The sequence below is a fragment of the Acanthochromis polyacanthus genome, chromosome 1 (assembly GCF_021347895.1).
Source record: "Acanthochromis polyacanthus isolate Apoly-LR-REF ecotype Palm Island chromosome 1, KAUST_Apoly_ChrSc, whole genome shotgun sequence".
Taxonomy (NCBI): Eukaryota; Metazoa; Chordata; class Actinopteri; family Pomacentridae; genus Acanthochromis; species Acanthochromis polyacanthus.
The window spans coordinates 62,176,410-62,195,633 of NC_067113.1; the positions used below are offsets into that span (position 1 = coordinate 62,176,410).

General features: G+C 40.5%; 1 protein-coding gene across 2 annotated transcripts in view; it reads left to right on the forward strand.

Moving 5' to 3' along the window:
* The first annotated feature begins 2,374 nt into the window (after window positions 1-2,374).
* Window positions 2,375-19,224, forward strand: part of slc38a4 (solute carrier family 38 member 4) — a 48,919-nt gene continuing 32,069 nt past the window's right edge. The window contains exon 1 of one of the 2 annotated variants that reach the window (XM_022220164.2): window positions 2,375-2,521. The gene's annotated coding sequence lies outside the window, so the exon portion shown is untranslated. Of the gene's footprint in view, window positions 2,522-18,943; window positions 19,093-19,224 lie in introns of those variants that run through there. The other variant, XM_022220163.2, reaches the window with a different exon arrangement.

Genomic DNA, 19,224 nt, shown 5'->3' on the forward strand with positions numbered 1-19,224 from the left:
AGGAGGTCAGAAAATAGTTTAAAAAAAATGTTGGGCCTAGTTTCCTGGAATCAAGGCGACATCATCTTAAAGTGACATGAAGCAGGGAAAAGCAGCAAATCATCACGTTGGAAAAACTCCATCTGGGAATCTGAACAGAAAAAGGCCAATTCAACATCGTCCAGTTTAAAGAGTTTAGTTTTCAGGCATGACAAATTGTCATCTGAGAAGTAATAAAAGCTGTCAACAAGATGAGCAGAAAATACAATAATTGCCTCTGACATGTTGTAGAAGTATAAAGATGCATTAAATGGAAATACTCAAGGAAAGTACAAGTATCTTAAATTTGTACTTCATTTGTACTTTGTGCCGTTCTGCTGCTGTAACTCATTTTTGTGCTTTGGCTCAGTACCTTAGACTTGACTCCTTACGAATGATTTCTTGACTTTTGGTAACTGTTTTAGCGCGTTTTAGCTTCCTTGATGACCCCCTCCAGTGAAAAACAAGCTTTCTACCTGTTGTAATGTGATGCAGTTTATCAAAAATGTTGGGACATTTGTCTCTCTGTTCACAGACATCTGATCTGTTCACTGAAGAGAAAATACTTTCTGTCATGTAAAGTGTTTCATTAGATATTTCTGTTTTACAGTCGTACAGCAGGATATACGCAGCAGTGACAGGTAACCAGTAGCAACCAAAACACATTTCAATGTTTTATTGTAAGTTGTTGTACTTAAATACACTACTGTTAAAAAGTTTGGGGTCACCCAGACAATTTCATGTTCTCCATGAAAACTCACTCTTTTATTCATGTGCTACCATAATTGCACAAGGGTTTTCTAATCATCAATTAGCCTTTCAACACCATTAGCTAACACAATGTAGCATTAGAACACAGGAGTGATGGTTGCTGGAAATGTTCCTCTGTACCCCTATGGAGATATTCCATTAAAAATCAGCCATTTCCAGATAGAATAGTCATTTACCACTTTAACAATGTCTAGACTGGATTTATCATTCATTTCATGTTATCTTCATAGAAAAAAAATGCTTTTCTTTCAAAAATCAGGACATTTCTAAGTGACCTCACACTTTTGAACATTAGTGTACATGTATATTATCAAATTTCTAAGTACAATATTTACATTTTTTTTCAGAACATGCAAGGAAGTGTTAATCATTTACAAAGTGCCTGTTATTTTATTGAATAATTAGTCGACCAGCTGTTGCTACTCTAATGTGAAACTCATACTGTGGTGTCAGAGACTTGCGTTTTGCTCACCCATCGTCCACCCCGACCTCCTCCCTTCAACTCTGTATTGTACATAAATGTTGAGTTTGAGTCACTCATAAAAACCTTTTCTATCATCCAGGCAGCGATTGTGATTGCCAACAAAGTGTACTTATCTCAAAAAAAATGAATCCTACTAGACTGTGCTGATACAAGCTATGACCCTTTTTTTTACAACATATTACGAGTTGCTCTTTGTGAATTTTTTATCAGTAACTTTCCTTTAAAATGGTTAGATTTCAGTTTAACACTGACTTTTTAAACAGTGTGTCCACTTTTGTACCAAAGCACTGCGTCATGCTGAAATTAGATAATAATAATAAGAAGAAGAAGAAGAAGAAGAAGAAAAATGTATTTGTAATGCACTTTTCATTTAGGCAAAATCTCAAAGTGCTACAATGAAGTGCTAACAATCAGATAAAATTTAAAAAAAAATAGAAATTTCAGGGGCAGATGACTTTACAACAATTTTATCTTTGAGAAAGTGTAAGTCATTTATTATATTAACAATATCTGGAGTGTATTTCTGATTAATTTAATGTTATCTTTAAAAAAACTGCTTTTCTTTCATAAATACGGACATTTCTGAGTGATCCCAATTTTAGTATAGTGTACAACAAAAGAAATCGAGTAAAAGAAGTCTGTCTGAAGAGTAATGGAGTGAAAATGTAGAGTAACACTAAATGTAGAGGACTCCAGTAAAGCCCAGATCCACCACAGGAACAGCTAAATGACAGGGTTTGCAGGACAGATTCCTGCTGTCTGTCTGCTTTCTCTTTAAAAAACCTAATTGCAGTGAATTGGCAGTGAGCTGCTCTCCCTTCAACAACGTGGCCAGCCGGAATGTAAACAAAGGATCCCAGTCAGTAAACGGCCACAATCACTAAATAAACCTTTTTACATAATCTCGGACACTTCGCAAACACACTTCAGCCACATAAAATATGCACACCGATTATCAAAGGCGAGATTATACATATGAGGTGAGGAAATCGGACTGGGTCCTCTGTAATTGTGACTTGCAGGCATCAAGATGTTGGCAGTGGGAGTCCACAGTGATCAGGACAGGGAAGGAGCCCCCAGCAGAGCAGCCTGCTGTAACACGACGCTCCAAGAGTTGCCATCATCACATGGCAGATGGAAATTTCCACTCAGTCTCCTTGCTGGTTAAATGGGAAGGGTCTCCAACTCCTGTTTCCAGTAGTCCGCCTCCTCCTCCGCCTGCTGCAGTCCGCCGCTCTGACACATTGGGTAAGAGCAAACATTCACTGGTTTTCTTCACGCTTTTACACTTTTCTCGCCCTCATGGGATCAGCTGGTTAATTGTGGTGTTTGATTGCCTCGCTTTAATTGAGACCTCGCAACAGGAGGCTGAGAACTTTATTGGGGTTAATTAGAACATCTAAGAGAATAATAATAAAAAAGGCGGATCAGTCGTGCGGTGGTTTGGTGCATTTTTAGCGAATTGTTTCTAGCTTCCCTGAACAGTTTTGCACATGTTTTAGTGACTAAATGAGAGGTCCTGAGCAGTTCTTCCTGCAGGGTGTGCCTGGAGTCAACAAGCAGCGTGGAAGCGCCAAACACGCGTCTTTATTTATATGAGAGAAATCCGCCTTATTCCGCTGCTAAATGCACGTTTCTGCACACACCAGTTGATCTCATCCACGCAAACTGTATTTTGCACGGAGCTCTTGTGTTTTCACGTCTGCTGCTGCCTCTCCGCGTTCACTGAAAAACAAAAAAATACACAAAGGCGACTATTATCGCAGCCTGTTGGCATCCTCACGCTGCTTTGTGTCTGTTCCCAGCAGTGTGTGAGCAGCTCACAAACCACCAAATGACTCTTTATGAGGGATCAACAGCAGGAAAGATGATTAAAGGTAAAAATGTGGATCATGGTTTATGCAGGAGAAGGCGGCAACATGCTAAGGGTGGCCTTTAGAGCTCAGTGAGGTCTAATAAATATGTTATGACTGCAATCACAGTGTCAGGCTGTTGCCATGCTTTAATGGAGGATATTGTAGCATTTATCTGGGCTACTTTTAACTTCATTTAATCTGCAAAAAACTTGTCAGCAAAGCCCTCTTGACTCCTCACTGAAAACCACAGTTTGCTCATCCTCCTTTGTCATGTGGTGCATTGATTGTTTAATTTAGGCGGTCCTCTCTTTGATTCCTGTTTAATATCCACTTCAAGGAGGAGCATTAGAGGGATTTGCTGATAAGCCAGAGCACTATCATTTAGGTTTTTGGAGGATTCACCAAAATCTGCTTCTCTTTGGATGTTTTTCAGACTTGTGCTCAGCTGTTGTTGGTTTCTTCCTTGTAAAACTTCACATTCATGCTTTTTAGAGCCAGTTTTGGTTTGTGTGTAATTTCAAGGAGCAGAGTGACATCTCAGGACTGAGAACAAAGACTAGACTAAGCCAGGAGAATATCGAGGCTTTAACATATTTTAGCGGTGACTTCAGGTTCTGTCGCTCCCCTCCTGAATGCTAAAAATATCCAGTTGCCATACAGTGACTGTACGCTTTCAAACCCAGGTCAGTGTTCAGTGCTCCTCACTTACATAACACTGATGCGGTGGTGACTTCTCCACTCTGAAGCTCCACCTACATCCATGGAGATTCTTCAGGTTTCTAGTTTCCAGCATACCCAAGTGGGTGTGCTTTAGGGTGAATGTGGCGACCATAAATCTTTGAGGTGATGGTGAGAACAGAGTGAATTTAAGGGAGGATTACAGAGTAAATAAGGTGTGAATTGGGCAAAGTTCCATTTAAAGACTTTTTACAGCTATTTAAAAGTGCACTGCATAAGATTAAGGATTTGCAAGACTCAAGTTTTTTAAAAAGAATGGTCAAACTTAAAGTAGAAGAAGCTAAAATATCCTGATTTTCAAGGACTTGGAAGGATTTTGCATTTTCCATGTTCAACTATACGCCTTGATTTTGTCTTGAGAGGAATAGAGAGAGAATGTGATAATCAGACAGACAGAGGAAGAGTTCCCTGTATGTTTTAATTCACTCCCACTCACTTTGAACTACAGTGTTCTGTTAAAATTTGGCATCTTCAGCGACGCTGGGCTGTGTGGTTTTATGCGCTATGACAAATTCTAATTCATTACCTGATGCACATTGGTCTGAAACACATTTTTCCCACAAGCAATCACTGGGAAAAGGAGCGGCTGTCAAACACTCAATAAATCAGAATACGATCAATTTGCTTCAGTAACATTTAGAAAGATGAGAGGAGCCATTTAAGCCCAATTATGTGTGTTGGGAGTCATTTGGACATCAGCCAGTTGGAGTCTTGATTATGCAGAGGCCTGGAAAACTTTTCCAACGTAAACATCACTAAACAGGTTTCACTTGAATGAATGGATGTCCAGATCTCCTCAGTACAGCCATGACTCAAACCCCAAGCTGTGATAACATGATGCTATCAAACTGGCATCATCACACTTATTTTCTCACCATTTGAGAAGCCCCAGGTGCTAAACCTCAGATCAGTGAAGAACTTGATTGCTGCACCTGTACACTTTCAAACATTTGTTAAAGCATCTTGTAGCACAGCCTCCTTAGTAACTTTATAAAGCTGCAGGTGAAGAGGAAGCCCCAGCATAGATGAGAGCACCTGTGAGCAGGGTGGAGCTTGGACGTGGATCCTCATGGCTCTCAGCAGACATGAATGGCAAATGTAGGTCAGAGCGTGCTGCCTGTTTGGGGGCTAGAACGCTGCGGGAGATGCCTGATGTAACTTGGAGCGCGAATGAATAAATGAGCCATGAGCCAGATGCCGAGTCACTTTCAAAGGAGTAGATATCGGTGACACAATGTGGGGAAGCATTTGGCAACTCTCCAAAATACTGTCGGCATATTCATTTGAAATTTGAGAAAGTAATAGGGGGTACAATGTAAGAAGTTGCCTATTTTTACCTGCAGGATTGCATAATTTACACTAGAGGTGTCAAACTTATGGCCTGCAAGCCAAAAACGGCCCGCAAGAGGGTCCAATCCAGCCCACAGGATGGCTTTGCAAAGTGTCAAAATTACAGAGAAGACACTAACTGCAATTTTTCAATAAAAGTAACTGCTATTTTACATTTATCTACTCTAATGCCACAACATTTATGTATTTTTCATCTCTAAATTTTCTACATTTACGAGACAGGAGGATAACTAAGCCTTCTTCCTTAATACGTCCCATTTACTTTGTATGGTGTGTCAGTTCAGGTGGTCAGGATTACTACACAGATGTGGAAATGAATTTAAATTTAAAGTAATTTCAAAATGTTTCGATCATAGAGTAAAATACGATATTGTTTAGTTCCAAATATCTATCATTAAATGTTTGTTCCTTTGTAGATACTCTGCGATCTGGAGGTTGTAATGAGTAAATGATAAACTGAGGCATAATATTGTTGAAATTTCACTTATTTTCTTCAGAAATTACAGTTTGTTCATAATGTTTTGCAAAAACAAAAGATAAAAAAAAGATTTGTTAAATGTGAATGCTTTCAGAATGTGCTTTTTTGCACTCAAAAAAAGTGAAATATTTGGAATTCTCATTATTTATAGATTAATATGCTGTGATTTTACTGGTCCTGCACACTTGAGATCAAAAAAAGGCTACATGTGGCCCCTGAGCTAAAATGAGTTTGACACTCCTGATTTACACACTTGGAGTGTGCACAGAGTTAACAACCACTTACATGTGTGATTGTTTAGTAGCCTTTTTTTCTGTGTGACACTTTGGTGATCCTTGCAGGGCAGTTCCTCTTTTTTTCCTCAACCAGCATGGTGGTCAGAGGTCAGCAGGGGATCAAGGTGTTTCTGAAGATCCTCTAAACACTGAAATTGTAGTTACAACTGAGTTTACATTCGCTGATATCATTCATTTAAAACAAAACATTATTAATATTTGAAGCCTTGTGGTCTATGACTTTGGATATAACATCAAATGAATCCATTAAATGTGCAGAAGTTTAGCATGAGAGTCGTCAAAGGTCACATTTCTTAGAGTCAGTTCAGCTGGATAGTATTTATAGTAAGCTTTTGTATCATATGTATATATAAGTTAGATTGAGTTTCATTACAATCTTTGGATAAACATTATTTAGAGTCATATGCTAAGTCTGATTACCACAGCCAGGCATTTCCTGCTGCTTGGCTTAAAACAACAGGAAGAAGTTTGGGACATTTTCTTCCAGCATTCTTGGAACATTATTTGATTTGGCTTTAGGTTAAAGACTGGGCACATTAGACATGCTGCATACTTTAAGGAAGTTTTTTTTTTTTAAAAATGTATTAATACGCCTTCTTCCCAAGCATCAGATGAGAAGACTGACATTGGATAAATATGAAGCTACCGCTAGCAGCCAGTTCGTTCAGCTTGACATGGGTCATCACCTAATGCAGCTCTAACCAAAGCACAGCCTCCTAGCACCTCTAAAGCTCAATCATTAACACATAAACTACAACCCTTCAGGTTTACACTTTGGTTTTTGTTTGGACTAAACACCAAAGAAAAAAAAATACTAATTTGTGAGCTTCAGTGGTTTTGGTGAGTTTGATTTTTATCTTGTGTTTAACTGCTAAGACTGTAACTTCATGCTTTTATTCTACAGACTTGAGTTTAATCCGTCTTCCTCGTTAGAAGAATGTGAATATACATTTTTCCAACACGTCATTTGTAATGCTGCCAGTCGTAGATCTAAAACCTAATTAGCTAATCCAAATGTGTACAGGTAAAGTTATAAACAAGTTGTAAACAGCCAACCTTGACCTTGTACACGGCAAGAATATATTTATGCTCTTTCTTTCCTATTTGTCAAGAATTGAAAGTTGGAGTTCATATAAATCAGTACGAGTACTTAACAAAAAGCTGCTAAACCTTGTTAGAATCCTGCTAGAATGTCATTGGTGTTTTCATGATGGAATCGCGCTCAGGTCTGCACATGCTGCTTCCCTTCTGTTTTAAGTGCTTACACACACTGCATTTCATACCACTAATCACCCACTAAAACTGTTGTCATTTGCATATTTTCAGTTTCTGACATCAGACAATAGAACAAGGATAAAATACTGACTGAAATACTACTGTTCAAAAGTTTGGGGTCACTTAGAAATGCCCTTTTTTAAGAAAAGCACCTTTTTCAATGATAACAATACATGAATTATAAATCCCATCTAGACATTGTTAATGTGGTAAATGACTATTGTGGCTGGAAACGTCTGATTTTAATGGAATATCTCCATAGGGGTACAGAGGAACATTTTCAGCAACCATCACTAATGCTACATTGTGTTAGCTAATGGTGTGGAAAGGCTCATTGATGATTAGAAAACCCTTGTGCAGTTATGTTAGCACATGGATAAAAGTGTGTTTGAAATTATCTGGGTGATCCCAAACTTTTGACTGGTACAGGGTGGGGAAGCAAAAATGTCCTGTCTGGTAAAAACAACTATAAATGGGTATAACTTTTTTATTCTTCGGAATTTTGAACTGATTTCTTGAAGAACACAAATTGAAAGCTTTCAGAACATATTTATTCAATATGTCCTCCATCAGCCATGATGAAGGCCTCGATACAGCCTCTGAAAGAGGCACAGGCCCTCCTGATATCCTCCTTGGGGTAGGCCTCCCATTCCCTGGAGAATGCAGCCTTGAGTAAATCCATATTGGCATGAGGGGTGGCATTAGTCCTCAACTCAATGGCGCCCCATCAGAAAAAGTCCAGGGGGTTTAGATCAGGTGAGCTCGAGGGGACAAATGCCTTTGGGCCAGAAGTTGGCCATATTCAGGGATGAGAATTTTCCGCGGATCCGCGGAATTCCGCGGATTTTTATCATTGCCAGGGTCATTCTTGTGAATCGTCTAAATTCGAGGAGAAAATTTTTTGGGGGGTGAGGTATGTTTATGGTCAGCAAGTTGTAATATCGAACGGCTGCTAATATCCACCGCGCTGAATGCTAGCCGCCACTCAGTGAGAGCAGTCATGTACAGTACTGTAATGAGCCCGTTGATTGGCTAATGCGAATAAAGGCAACCAATCAACGGGGGTGAGGTATGTTTATGGTCGGCAAGTTGTAATATCGAACGGCTGCTAATATCCACCGCGCTGAATGCTAGCCGCCACTCAGTGAGAGCAGTCATGTACAGTACTGTAATGAGCCCGTTGATTGGCTGATGCGAATAAAGGCAACCAATCGGTGATCGTGTAACGTTTTCCTTTGTCATTCATGCAAAATGGTAGCCTAGCCGCGCTAGACAACCCACGGCAACGAATTTAATTCTCTGCCAGGGTGGGTCTAGTTCCCCTCCATAAGGCTCGAGGTTGCATTGTCCTAAAACTGGACGGATGAATCACCATGAAGTGTAGAGTCAGAAGGCGGGCGTAACTAAGTGACGACAGAGGCGCGATGATTCGCCTGCGGCCCCCCAGACCCCCGGCTAATTTTCAGCTGAAAATATTTTTTCTCATTCTCATCCCTGCATATTCTACTCACAGAACTTTTGGAACTTGATTGATGTGTGAGCAGGAGCCCCATCTTGCTGCCACACATAGTTGTTGTCAGGGTAGGTGGCCTTCAGCCAGGGCAAAACGGTGTATCTCAGAACTTTGTAGTACACATCAGCCCCACTTTTCTGATCTGGCTTGAAGAAGTAGGGGGTCATCTTATTGCCATCTGAGCCCAAGACTCCCAGGACCATCTGGAGATCTCTTGGTGCCCAAACTGGATTGTCTGGCATGCTGGATGCGGCGAATGGTCCTCTCACTGATGCCAACAATCTTGGCAATGTCCTTCTGAGGGATTTGGGCATCCAGGAGATCACAAACCTTATTGCGTTTTGCTTGTTGCTTGCTCACTTCACAATGCACCAAGGTCTGACAAATACTAAAAAGATTGGTTAAAGGTAAGGAACTTTGATTTTAATTATTGTTTTGATTACCCTCACCGTTTGGGCAGGACATTCAAATTTGTCAATAGGACATTTTGCTTCCCCACCGTGTAGTGTATATCTTTTTTTCCATTTAGACACATTAACCAGCAGTCACTTTCTAACTGCTCCTCTGCACTGCTTAAGAGCCACCAAATGCTCAAGCTAGGACTCCGGCTGTGGTGTGAATTTGGCTCCACTTGCATGTAAACTGATCACTCAGAGAGAGAGTTAGAAGCAACAGAATGTCTTGTTTTTTTCTTTCATGCAGCGCACTGCCTCCGTCTGGCGCCTTGGCAGCGCTCTTAGCACATGTGCAGCTCATTCACACTTATGTCAGCTGCCATGTGGGCAACCGAATGTGCTGCTCTTCTGCCACTCACCGAACAGAATAGACACAGACAGAAGTGAGCCTGATGAGGAAGCAAGACCTTAGTTCAGTACTGAGAACTCTCTTGTATGTAAAGTAGTTAGGTTTCCCCCCCAAAAAAAGTTGTTTATTTGTTTCTCTGCGCTTTTTTTGGAAAGAAACATTTGCTATTTGACAAGAATGTTCCCACAGTGATCCTCCTAGTAATCAGTTCACCAAGTTCACTGAAAAGTCCTGCAAATAGCCTCCTATGTTTAACCACATGTAATTAAATTGACCTAAAACTTCAATGCATGGTTACATAATGTAAAAAGGTGCCTTTCAGTTCGTCCTAATTCAGCACTGTATGAATTATGAATTATGTAAAAATGTCTCACTTGGGTGAGAAATACATGACGTTGGTGCAGTGTCTATAAACAATTAGTCAGATGGGTTCTGTGTGTTACCCTGATTGTACTTCAGTAACAGACTTAAAAAGTACAAAATGTTTGTTTTGGTTTGTTGAACATGACCTGTGTTCAACATGGTGATCAGCCAAAAACCAAGAAGAGATCAGATTATTGCGTAAATGTGCTCTCCTGCTGAATGAGTAATCTATCTCAGGTGTGCGGCGGTCAGTGACATCTTTATACAGGTGATTTACAAAAGGCACAAGCTGCAGCTCTCAAATTACACGCAGAGGATGGTTGTGTACAGAGCACATGGTGGAAACTACACAGATGGAACTTTTTCAGTCTTTTAGCTCAATTTCAGTCAAACCAAAACTGAAGTCATTTACAAAAAAAACAAAACTCTCCTTGTGTGAACACGTCATCCACCCTTCTGCTGGAGTAAAGATAAAAACCTTGAGCTTAAAAAGAACTATACATTGTGACAAAACACGATGCTGGCATCATTATTATTACACTTGAGCTGGCAGATCAATACTAACTGATAAGATAAACAGAGAGGTGGTCTGTGAGGTTTACAGCAGGTTAGGACACACGTGCCTTATGTACTAAAGGCCAGAAGGATGTTTACTCAAAGCTAACAGGCCTTTCATGTCACCGTACAACGCAGAGTTTTTGTCAATATGTGTTTTTTCCATTACTAGAAATCGTCATCTAGAACAGGACAAATGCACTTTGAGATCTTCTACCCGTTACTATTGAGGCTCGTTGGTATTATTTCCTCGTCCCGGCCGCAGAGACAAGGGAATAATACCAACGAGCCTCAATATAAAGAACACGATTCAACCTTTAAAAAGTTACTAGTTACCAAATTCATCATAGGTTCAATCAGTGATCAGAAATAAAGAAATGTTCTGTATTTGATCATTAAAATAGCCTGTATGTATATGCATCATATATATAACCCAAAATGGAGAAGCTGCATACAGCAATTAGAGCTGTTAGTTTGTACCACGTACTGTTCAGCCACATCAGAAAGTGTTTACAGTTGCTTCTAATGACAAGACTGGGAGGCACAGTGAAAAGCTGACATCGTGCACTTGGATGCTCACATGAGATGAGAGTAGTTCAATCCCTGGCTCTTCTCTATCCTTGTGAAGCCTGTGAAGAAGTCACAGAAATGGGCCAACTAGAAACCCCAAATCCAGTGTTGGAAAGCTGAAGAGAGGAGGGGGTTTGTGAAGCTACCCTACCACTTTGGATGGAGTATAAAGCTGACTTAAGTGCTACCAGCAGTCGAATGCCCATTTTTGTTCCAGACCTGATAAAATGCGTCATACACTGAGGTAAAACTTACCAGCAGCCCCTGCACCTTTTCTGGAACATCTCGGGCCTTCCAGAGAGGCTCTGGGCTGTCTTACTCTGAGCGTCAGAGCACACGATGTCCAGTCCAACTCAGTAATGTCTCTGAGGAGTATCACTTTTTTCGCTCATGTGTCATGTTAAATTAATCAAGCTGTTGGAGCTCCACCAACAGACATGCGCTGCATTCCTTTCATAGGATACATAGATTAACGTTGTCCATCAGTTTAGATTGTGGAAGATGACCTGACATGAGTTCAAACATCTTTGTCGACTGAATGCTTTACTGTAACAACAAGGGAGTACAATTAGCACAAGTACTGTATTTCCAAGGTTTACACTTTATATAGGGGTTTGTAAATGTTAATGTCGTATACACTACTGTATATTTATATATTTTATTCATGTGCTAGCAAAACTGCACAGGGCTTTTCTAATCATCAATGAGCCTTTCAACACCATTAGCTAACACAATGTAGCATTAGAACACAGGAGTAATGGTTGCTGGAAATGTTCCTCTGTACCCCTATGTAGATATTCCATTAAAAATCAGCCGTTTCCAGCTAGAATAGTCATTTATCGCATTAACAATGTCTAGAATGGATTTAACATTCATTTCATGTTATCTTCCTTGAAAAAACTGACATTTCAGTGTGACCCCAAACTTTTGAATGGTAGTGTATGTGAGATGAGTTTTAATTGCAGAACAAAGACCGCCTTTGTTTTGTCTAGATCTACCCACATGATTAGTCCTGGATTAAAAGAATAAAACAAAGAAGTTGTAGTGAAAAGTGGTCAATAAATCATGTCTGTATGGAAGATGGATTGTTCAATGCATTTTAAACTGGGACACCATCATACTGTTGGTGCCTACAGGACCTGAAAAACAGACTTAACTCAGAATTGTGCAGCTGAATCTTAGCCTTTGTTGGACTGTAGAGCTGGACCGTATGACCACTATCCTCTCCTAGAAATACAGTCCAAAATCTGATAATTTTTTAGTTAAATGATGTTAAATTGATGAATAGAAAATGGTGGTTTTAAGGGGAAACTTCAAAAATGTGTTTGTATTTTTCAGCTTTAGCCTGAGTATGAAAATAACCTCTGGATTTCTTTGAACCAGATGTCAATGGACTCCCGCCAAGTCTGATAATCCATCCACATGCTGTTAACATGTAAAATGTATGACTGCATTGTGACAGGCGAGGAAAATCTATAAGAGGGAGTTGTCTCAACGTGCCGCATATAATAAATTCCTCCCCGGTGAAAGTACAGAGAAACTGGCTGATCTGGAGGAGTATGTGTGGCTCTCAGCTCTCTGGTGTGGCTGTGTTTGTGTAGCCACAAGTGAATATAACACTGAATGAACCAGCAGCCTTAAATCTGTCCGACATGACACGCTTCACTAGTAGCTGTTCGTTGGGTTGGGTATCATAACAATTTGCAGCTGCACGATGGATTCGTTGCTTTTACCCCTCTTACTTCAGAAATGAAACACTTAGAGGAACAGTTTCTTGCTCTAATAAGTCCAGGAAACTTTAAAAGGAAATAAAAGCTTCCTTTAGCTGTTTGTTCTCCATTTCCACTGCAGATTAGATAAAATGCTCAAGCTGTTGTTTTAAAAACTTTGTTAATGGGTATTTTTTCTTGACAGTCATACAGAACTATCTCAATGCGCTTTTAGGTAGACGTTCTCATTGTGGAATCCTGTTAAATGTCTTTTCTCTACATGAATGCTGAGGTCAAGGTCTGGACTTTGTCGTTGATCCATTCGTTGTAGAAATTCTTCTGTTCTGCAGCTGCAGGCTTTTAAAATGTGGAAATTTCCAGAGTGGCTTTTGTTGGCTGAATATTTCTATAAAGATATAGAGAGATACTCTGCTGATTAGAGAAATCAAGAAGTTCTGGAATACTGTTAGGGTTTTGCTCAGCTAGATGATCCCTCTGCTTTCAGTCTTTATGCTAAGCTAAGCTAAATGTCTCCTGGCTGTAGTTTAATTTTTAAAGAAACATACATTGAAAGAAAAGTGCAGGGTTTTATTGACTGAGATCCAGCTCTCTGTCTCCCAGGACAGATTTTATTCCTCAAATGAAACCTGATATTCACATTACTGATGTTTATTTAGTTCAAAGCAGTTCTCCAAATAATTTGTGGTTATTCGTGACTGTTAGTTTTTGCCCATTTTAATAATTTCAAGTCCAGCAGGACAGTCAGCAGGCTACTTATTTAAGTATGAAGCAGCCGCTTTAGTTTCTCTTTAACAGCCACAGTTAAACGTCCAAACAGCCTCATTACAGTGGCTTTGTGGCCTCCAGTGGAGGACTGTGGTTGCAATTTGCAGCTCCCGTGACGTGGGTTCATTTGTGTGACTGAGTCAGCATGAAGCAAGCAGGCCCAAATAACTTTCCATTAACTCTGAAAACACTGATTCATGAACATGCTGCAAAGTACATGTTGTGTTTTAGTCATCTTTTCTGTTTTAGACACAGCTAAAACACAAAACTCACATACACTACCCTTCAAAAGTTTGGGGTCACCCAGACAACTCCATGTTTTCCATGAAAACTCACACTTTTATCCATGTGCTAACATAACTGCACAAGGGTTTTCTAATCATCAATGAGCCTTCCAACACCATTAGCTAACACAATGTAGCATTAGAACACAGGAGTGATGGTTGCTGGAAATGTTCCTCTGTACCCCTATGGAGATATTCCATTAAAAATCAGCCGTTTCCAGCTAGAATAGTCATTTACCACATTAACAATGTCTAGACTGGATTTATCATTCATTTAATGTCATCTTCATTGAAAAGAACCTGCTTTCCTTTAAAAATAAGGACATGTCTAAGTGGCCCCAAACTTTGGAACCTTAGAGTATGTTGAATTGTGTTTTTGATATGAACTCAGATACTCGTGATGCAAATATCCCGAGGGCCCTCTTGAATGGGAAAAAACAAGTGTGAAGTCTGTTTCTAGAAATAAAGGTGTCATATGATGTATGTTACATCATATAGCAGTGTCCTACTTGCAAACAAGTTCACAGAGATGATAGATTTTACACGAAGGGGACAGAAATGTCTGCTGCTTTGGACCTGTGATATTCTTAGAAAGTCCCCTTTAAATTATCTGAAAGAGTTTGGTGTGTTTCTAATATTATAAGAAATTCATGTTCCCTTCTTCACTTGTCTTTTAGCTGTTTTACTCTTTCTCTCTTATTCTGTATTTGTCCAGATCTTGGATGTCATGTGGTCAGTGATTTATTAGCAGAATGCGTTTGGTATTTGCACCCAGTCACATGTGGTTGAGAGGTAGAGGCTTTATTTAGAGGCCTTCAAATTCCAGCTCGTAATGATCACTGCCGGAGTTGTTGGGACCATCAGGACGCGAGGTGGACAAGTGAAGGTACATGAGGTCGCAGTAGAGATGTTTTGCTCTAAAGTGGAGGTTAATAACCCTTTGATGCATGACAGAAACGTCCCCATACAACCTCTTGTTTGCAGGCTGATGTCAACACACTGTTATTCTGTCGCTACTGACCACACTCACATGCCGTCGTCAGAAAAACTAGTCAATGGAAATTAGCCACAGAGAGGAAGAGGTCCAGCAGCACCAGGATGTTTTATGGTTAAACCAAGGAACATGGAGGTGTAACCAACAGCAACACACTGAAATATAGTGAAATAACCAAATAGTGTTACCTCACCTCTTACTGAGCAAAGCCTGTGTCAAAGTGAAACCAATCAGTAGAAACTTTAGAAAGCAGTCCAGATATTATGGGACGTTCCAGCAGTAGGTGGGCTCTGCCAGTAAAATGGGCAAAGTTTTCCCAAAATGTCAATTAGCAGAAGGTTCATGAACATGGCAGAGAGGTGGGTACATTGCAGGGCAGCGGTCAGCATTTACTGGAAACAGTCAGAAGAAAACAGGGTTGGGAAGCTTGTTTCCTGTTCTACATGGAGTCATCAATAGATAAATGAAGTTTCTCTTTCATTATTTGTGTTGGTTTTTACATAATTTGACCGATAAGTTACACAACATCATTTTTAATGCCTGCTGAGCCATACACTCAGGTTCAGTATTATCTGGGGAAAGACACAGCACCAAAATATAGAAAATGCTTTGAATTTCAATTTAAATATGAATCCAGGAATATTGCATTGCACGTGGAAGAATATGTAGAGGTTGAGGTATCTTGATTTTTGCTTTGAAATAGGGGTGAAGCTCCAAATATTCAGAATTCTACAATTCCCTTGATGCAACTTAGCAGTGTCTTTCTTGATTGGTAAATGTCAGTTTTTCAAACTCTCCAGCATGACTTCCTACAGACCTGAACAGATTTCACAGATTGTCCTTTTTGAAAGTACTTATATCTGTGTATGTGTAAAATTGGGTGACAGGCCCTTTAGGTTTTTTTACAATTTACAAGTCACATCTTCAAATCATTTTACTCCTGGTTGTACATGGTTGATGAAACTTCTGACGTACACTATGATTCAAACGTTTGGGGTCACCCAGACAATTTCATGTTTTCCATGAAAACACACACTTTCATTCATGTGCTAACATAATTGCACAAGGGTTTTCTAATCATCAAATAGCCTTTCAACACCATTAGCTAACACAATGTAGCATTAGAACACAGGAGTGATGGTTGCTGGAAATGTTCCTCTGTACCCCTATGGAGATATTCCATTAAAAACCAGCCGTTTCCAGCTAGAATAGTCATTTACCACATTACCATGTCTAGAATGGATTTGATTCATTTCATGTTATCTTCATTGAAAGAAAACTGCTTTTCTTTCAAAAAAGGACATTTCTAAGTGACCCCAAACTTTTGAACGGTAGCGTAAGTATGATGGAGGTATCAGTGTGTCTTTGCCTCGACTGGATACTTGGAGTGTCTTTGTGTTTGTTTGTTTGTGTGTGAGATATAGTTGACCTCAAATCTGAGCACTGTCTTGGGATTGGACCTGAGACAGCTTTCTAGTCACAGGTGATTGGCCGAGTGTGTGTGAAGCCCCCCACACACACTTCTAGGACTTGCGATGCCATTTAAGGAATGTTCCTGCAGCCACACAGGGTGGTGAGGCGTTAACTGCTTGTGGGAATTTAGCTTTCACTTGTTGCCTCTGTTTTCTTACCAGTACTGACACAACTGGACTCAAAGAAAGGCTGCGTGTCTTTTCTCCAACTTCACCGGAAACTGTAAACGAAAACTCCACTTTGGTTGGAACATGCACTGTTCAAGTCATTTCACTGACTTTAATTGATCTTAATTTTGTGCTGCTGTTGCCAGAGGTTTTAACAGCTACCACCAGCCCATAACTGTCACTCGAGGCCACAGCTGCTGTTCAGCAAAAGTCTATTAATGTTGCTGTATTAATGTTCCAATACAATTGGAATATACCAAATTTATTTGATATATTCCCAAACAACAAGAAGAAAACCCAGATATAGGAGTACTACGCCAAGGCTGCTCAGTTGCTGTATGATTTCCAACAGATAAAATCCTTAAACAATTTCTGGTCCACAGCGGTGGATTTGTAGTAGGATCACAATCATGTGATCATCAGCAGGCAGCTGACGTAGTGTTCACTTGTTGCCATGGCTACAGTGACAACGTGCCGCAGTGATACAGAAATCTTTAACAAATCCGTGGATCCAGACTATAACCTGCATCACTGTCTAAATATAATCACTTGTTTCTTGTCTCATTTCTGACCTTCCCTGAAAATTTCATCCAAATCTGTTTGTCTATTTTTGAATAATGTTTTGCACAGACAGACAAACCTACGCCACTCGTCACATAACTCCACTGTGTTCCTTGGCGAAGTAACACGCCCGCCTTCTGACTCTACACTTCATGGTGATTCGTCCGGCCAGTTTTAGGAGCATCCAACCTCGAGCCTTATGGAGGGTAACTAGACCCACCCTGGCAGAGAATTAAATTCATTGCCGTGGGTTGTCTAGCGCGGCGAGGCTACTGATTCGCAATTTAAAATGAGGATACAAAAAAAACAACATTCATAATGTATTCTCTACATACTCTGTACTCTTCATAGTGCATCTATGTCAGCAAAACATATGGTCAGATCAATTCTCTGAACTTATCATGAGTAGCTCTGCTTTTTTAATATCATGTTCCAATCCTGGGACAAAGTGCTCACTTCAGATGGAATTTACAGACTGCAGTAGGTGCCTGTATAGATTTTCAACATTTGTATCCTTTAATTGAGCATCTTTTCATGTTTTAACCCCAGATAAAGGATCGCTCCTCTGGGAGTTGAGAGAAGTTTGAGAACTTTTCAAAACCCAGTTCACAGAGTTCACAGCTTCTTAGCTGCTCACTCATTTGAGGAATAAAATGATGCTGCAGTTTGTTCCTCACATGTCGCATGCCTGAGTGTGTGTGTGCTCTTCCGCTTGGACAGTATTGCAAAGTGAACGGAGATAAAACTTCATCCTTGACATGAACATGACCCTGGGCACAGTGACATCCAGACAGTGGCGTCCTCTGATTGGTTGGCTGCCGGCACAGCCCACCCCTAAAACAACCAGCAGTCACTTGCAGCGTGTCTGGGCATCTGGATACCAGCGAGTGCAGCTGCATGTGCAAGCCACTGCGCATGTGTGTGTGTGTGTCTTGGTTGGCACAGGCAAGGAAGAGTCGATGCATGAAGATAGCATCAGTTTTTTTAGGCGTAGGAGGAGTGTGCGATGTGTCCAACTGTCCTGTCATGGTCAGTCATTGGCTTTATATGACCTCAGCCTCATCAGTTCATATGTGCCAGGCCTGTAGAAATCTAGCTCAGAGTCAGACTGGTCATGTGATCACGTCTTGAAGCGACTGTGGGTATTTAACAGCGTTGGTGCATGCTGATGTCTTCAGTCTGATGATGGTGAACATAGTGGAGGTGTTCTGTTTATTGATCCCTCGCTCCCTCTATACACACACACACACATATATATATATATATATATACAAACATATCTGTACATCCAATACTATTGCACCTGTTTTGGCCTTAATGCTGCTTTCTGTGTGTGTGTGTGTGTGTGTGTGTGTGTGTGTGTGTGTGTGTGTGTGTGTGTGTGTGTGTGTGTGTGTGTGTGTACTTGTTTCTGCTATACCGGTGGGGACTTTGACCTGACTATTTGCTATAAAGGTGGGGACTTGTCTTACGGTGGGGACCTAAAATGAGGTCCCCACGGGTGGCAACACCGTTTTCTTGGCCATATTGTTGTTAATAAAAAATGTAAAATTGCAGAAACGTTTGTTTAGGGTTAGGCATTGATTTGGTGATGGTTAAGGTTAGGGTTAGGGTAAGGGTTAGGAGTTAGATATGAATGGGAGTCAATGGTAAGTCCCCACCGGTATAGAAAAACAAACATGTGTGTGTGTGTGTGTGTGTGTGTGTGTGTGTGTGTGTGTGTGTGTGTGTGTGTGTGTGTGTGTGTGTGTATGTGTATGTGTGTGTCTATGTATTCGGGTTGGTGTTGAGGGGGATGCAGGGGTTAAGACCCTGCTTATGTCTGCCCAAAAAAGGAGGAGCCTGGTAAAACAGTGTCTGTCCTGATTGGCTGACAGAGGCCCTCCCTCCTCCCTTTTAAAAGCCTGATTTCTTACCTGAGTTACAAAAGAGCCACAGCTCCTCACCCACTCACTTGTCTGTCACCTGTCTTTCCTGTGTAGTAAATAAATTTACTGAAATAGCAGAAAAAGGGAACCTTCTCTGCAGCCCTTTGAGGAACTTTGCGGTAAGTGAGCGTTGTTGTTTTGCTTGATAAATGTGGGTCATACTGTGCAGGCAATTCCACTACATGTTTAGAAAACTGTCTGAAAGTGGTGATATTTGTTTTTGATGAATGTCGTCTGTGAAATGTGACGTT